This window comes from Solanum stenotomum, chromosome 12 (assembly GCF_019186545.1).
Source record: "Solanum stenotomum isolate F172 chromosome 12, ASM1918654v1, whole genome shotgun sequence".
NCBI lineage: Eukaryota > Viridiplantae > Streptophyta > Magnoliopsida > Solanales > Solanaceae > Solanum > Solanum stenotomum.
The window spans coordinates 10267446-10274704 of NC_064293.1; the positions used below are offsets into that span (position 1 = coordinate 10267446).

General features: G+C 30.9%; 1 pseudogene; it reads left to right on the top strand.

Annotated features, from left to right (window-relative positions):
- Positions 1 to 4906: 4906 nt before the first annotated feature.
- Positions 4907 to 7259, top strand: part of LOC125847052 (alpha-soluble NSF attachment protein-like) — a 3142-nt pseudogene continuing 789 nt past the window's right edge.

Genomic DNA, 7259 nt, shown 5'->3' on the forward strand with positions numbered 1-7259 from the left:
CATGATGAAATGATAAAAAATTATGAAACTCTAATCTTATATATACTTAAAGATATAGAAATAATTGAATTAAGAAGAATAATATGGGAAAAAATATTTAATAATAACGGATCAGAAGATATATTAAACCAATAATGGTATGAAATAGACCTACATAATTTAGACCTCGAAAGAATAGAATGGTATGATTTAGAAATAAATTTAGACTAAAATGAACTACGAATATTTACAATATTGGACAGAATCTATGGAAGATATAAAACTATTAGAACAATTAATGGAGAAAAATTTATATATGTACCTAAGAACCCAAGATATGTTATATCTAGAATATATCATAAATAATATTAAAGAGATATCAAGATTAAGACCCTTGAAAAAAGAATATTATAATAGAATCTTTAAGATAAATTCCTCACCTACCACATTACCAAAAATATGAATTCCTCAACTACCAATTCCGCACCTACGAAAAAATGGTATCAATCAATTTGTAAGTTGATACAAATGCACATGTGACCATACCATAGATGCATCTATTAAATCTATTAGTAAGTGGTCCACATGGCAGGTGAACAGACTCATATTCACCTTTTTATATGTTCCAAATAATTTCAGGGGATACAATCCCAACCTTAGTTGGTACAATGATCATTTTATCATGAGAACAAGCAACACATGAGAATTTTTGAAGAATCTTTTATTTCTTCAACATATAACCACATGAGTTCTCAATTCTTTTGCATCACATTTGAACCGAAATGGTCAATCGGTTATGCCAACATTTATTTATTCTAGTAAAATTCTAGTTTACTTTTGCATTTGATTCCTTCATCATGCCCATATTTTTATTCAACAAACAAGAGAAAGATGGGCAACCTTTTATGTAAATATTCATAACCTGCTTTGATTGTAGTAATTTGAAGATATTTAATCTTTCAATAATTTACAGTCTCAATATAACAATTTTTCTTTTCAATTCCTTTGAAACTTATAAAGTTACTTTTGAGACTTACTACAACCTCAATATTATGAACTATTTCATTTTCTGGATAGTAACAAATTAGTCCTTCCGAAACTTTCAATTAATTTTGTGTAATGCCACAATTTTTACAATACCATTCTTATGGTGACCATCTCCTTCAAGGAGAAAATTATTATTATTGTCATGGTTAAAATTATTACTTCAAGACTTATCTCTTGACAACAAATGACAAATTTGTGTTGCCACACAATAAATTTATTTTGGTCATGACCATAATCTTTATAGAAAAGAATTATTTCTTTCTTTTATCCTCCAATAGTTCATAATAAAACATACCACAATATTTGTATAGTACTCAAAGTTTATGACCGAAATGACCATTTATGTCAATTTTTTTTTTTCAATATCTCAAACCTCCCGTAGAGGTGAGATGTGGCAGTTATCCAGCCATACATGAACATGTCCTTATCCATATGAACACAAGTCACATTCTCTTCAAGAAATGACAATAACCATTTGTACATGCTCCATAAGATTTTATTAGTCATACTTTGACATTATCAAATTTATTTGACCCACCTCAACATCACTTTAAAAGTACTAAATGTACTACCACTTTGTATTTCTTTATTTTGATGGAGGATTTAAAAAACTTTCAAATTGGGCTGCACCAACTCAATGTGCCCAATAACTTTTCATACCACTTTGATGGCCAAAACTTACCTTCACATTTGAAGGACCATCTTAAGAACCCATAATGTTCTTCCTTTTAATTACCACAATTGACCATTAACATTTTACCACACTCATATTCATACATTTAACCACTTGTCATTTTCAAACACATTATGTCCTGCTACCACATTCACATAAAAGAATGGAGCAAATCATTTGGACAAATTTCATGACTTTTATCAAGAGCATATCAATTGGCTCAATCATTGTTACATCGTCATTATATAACGTTGGGACTTGAACCCAACATCTTACCCCTAAGAAGGCATTTTCGGCCATTATTTGTTGGGACCCAACCCACCATTTTACTACCATGATGCATCAGGACTCTCACCCGATGTATTACCCTCTTGGTGCGATAGGACTTGAATCCTTCGTCTTACCCTCAATCAATGACATAATAAGCCAAATATAATAGGATTCACCTTCGAGCCTTAAAAAAAATATTGTAACTTTGTGGTTAACATGCACAAATAAATATAGAACAAAAGAAACACAATAAAAATATTCTCAACAAATTATGTACTAATAACTTAAGCTTGTCAAAAGAGAGAGTTACATATAGCATTATATTATATTATGTTTGGTGAACAATAATTAAGCTAGTGAATTACCATTATAAATCAAAGAATCAATTGCACACTAAGAAAATAATAATTTCAATTACACTAAAATAAAATTGCTCACTACACTACTCCTTTTTCAATTTTCATGTGAACCCAAAATATTTCACAAACAAAATAAAATAAATTAAAACCTTATGCAATAACTAAAACAGTGAGCATAATCATAAATAAAATATAAAATAAGTTTCACATACAAAAGAAAGTATATATAGTCATAGGTGGAAAAAGAAATGCACAGTAACAATAATATTAATCATTCACCTTGTTCACAAGTAAAAATATAAAATAGATTCCACAATAATTTACCTTGTTTCCGAGAGAAAAATAAACACAATTATTTTACCTTCTTTTATTTACTTTGCTTCAATCCTGCAATGGTAGAACATTCGTGCTGATAACGTGTTGTAAAACTAAAGTAAAACAAGGCAAGAAATATAAAAGATGATAGCAATAGAAATAGGAAAACAAGAGATGAGAGCTTTTCTTATTCTTCATAGTATTCAAGTAGTTCACCAAATCTTCAAGTGTATACAATATGAACCCTTATGCCTCTATTTATAGTGTAACATAGAGGCATACAAAAGGTTAGTCATAAACATGACATTAGCATGAATATAATGGAGGAGGTTATGGAAGTGAAAGGTTACAAGAATAATGGTGTTATAAACTTGGAGGTTATGATTATCTTCATAATGGAGGAAAGTAATGGAGATAATGGGTGAGAGTAACTTCTTGGTGTAGTGGACATCCACACTATAATATTTTATAACAAAAATTACATTTTAAATGAAATTAACATGTGTCATGTAATGATTGATGTGTGAACAAATTTGTTTCTTAAAATCTGGGGCTGATCGAAAACTGATAAAATAATATTTGTTCAAAATTATTTAGTGGGGTAATAGGACGGTTACAAAGTTAAGTTATCTTTTTGAAAATCCGGGACACTTCAATGGTGACTTTATGTCTTTTCTCTATAAAAAAAAAGAGGGGAAACTTTCGTATATAGCCACTAAAAATGGTTTTAATTATGCTCCACATCTATAGTTTATTAATTACGATTCGTAGCTACATGTTATAAGGAGAAAAGTGGTGAGCGAGATTGGGAGAGGGATGAGAGAGGCAAGCGAGAGAGGGCATAGAGTGGGAGAGAGGTGAAGTGTATATGTATATCAGTTAGATAATTGTATATATGTAACTGGTATACATATGTATGTGTATATATGGCGAGCGAAATTGGGAGAGGGAGGAGAGAGGCGAGCGATATTGGGAGAGGGAGGAGAGAGGCAAGCGAGAGAGAGAAATAATTTGTATATTTCGCATCTCATTTGTATAATTCACAGGTACGTTTGTATAATTTGCGTGTTTTTGTATAATTGGGTAATATAAAGTTTGGAATTATACAAATATGATAAAACTCGAAATAACGAATTGATACAAATAAAAACATATGAACTTTAAATAGTTATACAAATTATATTATACAAATTACATTATATAAATTATATTATACAAAATTTGAAAACTACACGTTTATACAAACTTTAAAAAGTTATACACAAAAAGATTGAATGTATATGGTGATAAAACTGAAAAATTAAAGGAAATCATTGTCATATACAAATACAAACCATCGTATACAAATATAAATCAAACGAACAATTGTTAGTTGCTAATTATACAAATGTGGCGAATTATACAAACTCAAAGTCAGTCCATGTAATTAATGGTTAATGCTAGTTGCGAGTGGCAATTATAGCAAAATATAGCTATGATGACTAATTAAGTAGTATAAGTTTTCTTAACCGCATAATTTTCCCTATAAAAAATTGAGATAATTTTTAAAAATTCCGAAATACTAAAATTTTGTCAAAATACTAGTATTTTCTAGTATCGAGAAACTTGGGATGTTTGTCAAAATAAATTTGCAAAATAATAACAAAGTTATATAACCAAGGATTATTTCCAAAGTATATAACCAAGTATATTTAAAAAAAATTGTGGCCAAAGGAAAGTAAATATTGAAAACTGAAAATCCAATTTTCAATTTCGCTAAACTATTCCCAATAATAATCTCGCAAGGAAGTCTCGGAAACTAACACTTTCAAATCCAATTTAAAAATCAACCCCATCGTATTTTAGTCCTTTTATGGGAAAATTATTGAATTACACAAATATTCTTATTATAAATATAAATTTAATTTATAATTTAAAATAACAATATATTATTCTACTAATATAGGAATACATTCCCTAATTTGATAAGGATGGTAATTTTGAGCCTTTATTATTTTTCCAAACAATTCTATGTTTTCTATTTTGAGTCAAATTAGTATTTGTAAGTAGGGTGGGTATTAAATAGGATGTTGTAATTCGGTTTAGAGAATTCTCTTCAGTCTTCACAATGGGGAATCAGATATCAGAGTTGGTGAAGAAACTCAGGGAACTGCTAATAGTTTGAAGTTCAATAAATCAGGTTTGTTTTACCACTAAACAATTCTTAATACTTTTTAATTTTTTTGGTTACTAATTATGTTTGCTGCTTCACTATTGTAGTGATTAACCTCTTCATGATGGGAGATCAAATATCAAGAGGAGAAGAATTGGTGAAGAAAGCTGAGAAGAAACTCAATGCGGTTGGGGATTTTTCGGGTCCAAATACTATGACGCTGCACATTTACTCCATAAAGCTGTTGATTGCTTCGAACTCACTAAATCATGTTTGTTTTACCATTACTAATAGATAAATCAACTTCACTTTTTTAATTATAAGTCGAAATACTCCATTTGTTTGTTTGTTTGATAGTGGAATATAATGTAGCAAGGTCTAAGATGATCCGTAATTAGTTTTAGAGAATTCCTAATTTGTCTTTTGAATAGTGGAATTGAATGCTCATGAGTTAGTTTTTGGGGTTAAATTAGGTTCCGGTATAATATTTTTACTCCCGGGCCTACATGCTCTAGTTGGGTGTGTTAGAGTGAGTTAAAGTCCCACATTGATTGGGAAGGGACGGGTGGTTTGCATATATGGACTTTTGTAATTTTCTCTAATTGAGCTAGCTTTTAAAGTTGAATTAGGGTCAGGTGCCAACAGATTTTAATGGACAAATTGGATATAGAGGATCATATAGGCAACTCAACTAGGGAGTGAGCATGCTATTGTTGTTCTTGTAGGATCTATAAAAGATGACTTACTGTTTTATAAAGTATTAGATGCTCATTAATCTTACAATGTTTTGTCTTTCAGGGGATCAAGTTGGAGCAGTATATGTGAAATTAGCAAGTTGTCATCTGAAGGTATGTTTTTTTTTATCCTCTTCGTTATAACTCTTGTACAAAACCTTAAATTCTTAAAACTATTTTCTCTTATCTTATCAGTTGGATCACAAATATGAGGCTGCTCGTGCTTACGTTATCGCTGCTGATTACTACAAGATGACGAAAAATTTGAAAGGTTGTGTGTTGCTTTATTATGCTATAGTACAAATCTTGTCTGTTGCGGGAACGTCTTATGGATATATATCTATTTTTTTGCAGAGGCAATATCATGTCTAGAGAAAGCAACACATTTAATTCTGGACATTGGAAGGGTAAACGCGACCAGAGGACATTACCAGGTACAACTATATTGTTGATGAGAATTCAGATGTGCTCTTTTTGTTGTTTTCAATAGATGGCTGCTAAATGTTTTCATTATACGTTTGAAAGATACATAAAAAAATCTTTTGGATCTACGAAATTGCTAAATTATATGAACACGAGAACAATTTAGAGCTGGCTATTATTTACTATCAGAAAACAACTGATCTTTTCCAGATTATGGATTTAACATCATCTTCAAATCAGTGCAGGCAGAAAATTGCAGAATACTCAGCTAAAGTAGGTAAGTAAGATTCTTCTTCTTGAAGTAGTACGTAATACAATTTTGTATTGTTGAACATGGAAAGAATAACTGATCAAGTTTTGCATTCTGTATTTGTCACAAAGATATCAAAGATCAATCGTAATGTTTGAGGAGATAGGAACATACTCCATCAGAAACAACTTGTTGAAGTATGGAGTTAGAGGGCATCTTCTGAATGCTGGTATTTGCCAACTTTCTAGAGTTGATGTTGTTGCATTTAACAACACCTTGGAGCGAAATCAGGTAGAGTATATTTTTCTGTCAAGACTCTTAAGATTTCAATGGGACATGATATATATATGTTTCATGCATCCTGCTTTGCAGATACTGGATACAACATTTTCAGGTATGCGCGAGTGCAAGTTTCTAATGTTATGCCATATAGCTTGTATTAAATCTAGGATCATTATGTGTTCCAAATATGATTATGGAGAATACTTTTGCAATGATAGGGTTTGGCAGCCGCTATTGAAAAGAGAGATGTTGCAGAGTTTACTAGTTGTCTCAAGGAATATGATAACACAATAAAACTGGTAAATTTAAATTTGTACTTCCTTGTCTCAATCAACCTTATCACATTTTATGATGCTTCTTTCATCCCATTTAATAGGATGAATGGAGGACACCAGTTCTTCTCAGGGTGAAGGAAGTATTGAAGGTGAAGGAGCTAGAGTCAAAGGGACAGTTAGGACGGTTATTTTATATTGTACCATGTTCACTTATTTTATTTTGTATGACCAAAATTAGATTTTTCGAAACAAAAAATCATTGACACCTCTAGCTAGCTAATATGATTGAGGAATATGATCTTACTTTAAGGGTGTGTTTGGTATGATGGAAAATGTTTTGCCATGAAAAATATTTTCTTGGAAAACAAGTGGATTCTCATAAAAATGATATTCTAAAAAAATTGAAATATTCTTCAAAAACAACTTTGAAAAAGAACATTGACAGGGGTGGCCTTGGTGGGGTAGGGCGGGGAAGGGGGTGGCCTTGTTTGGGGGGGGGG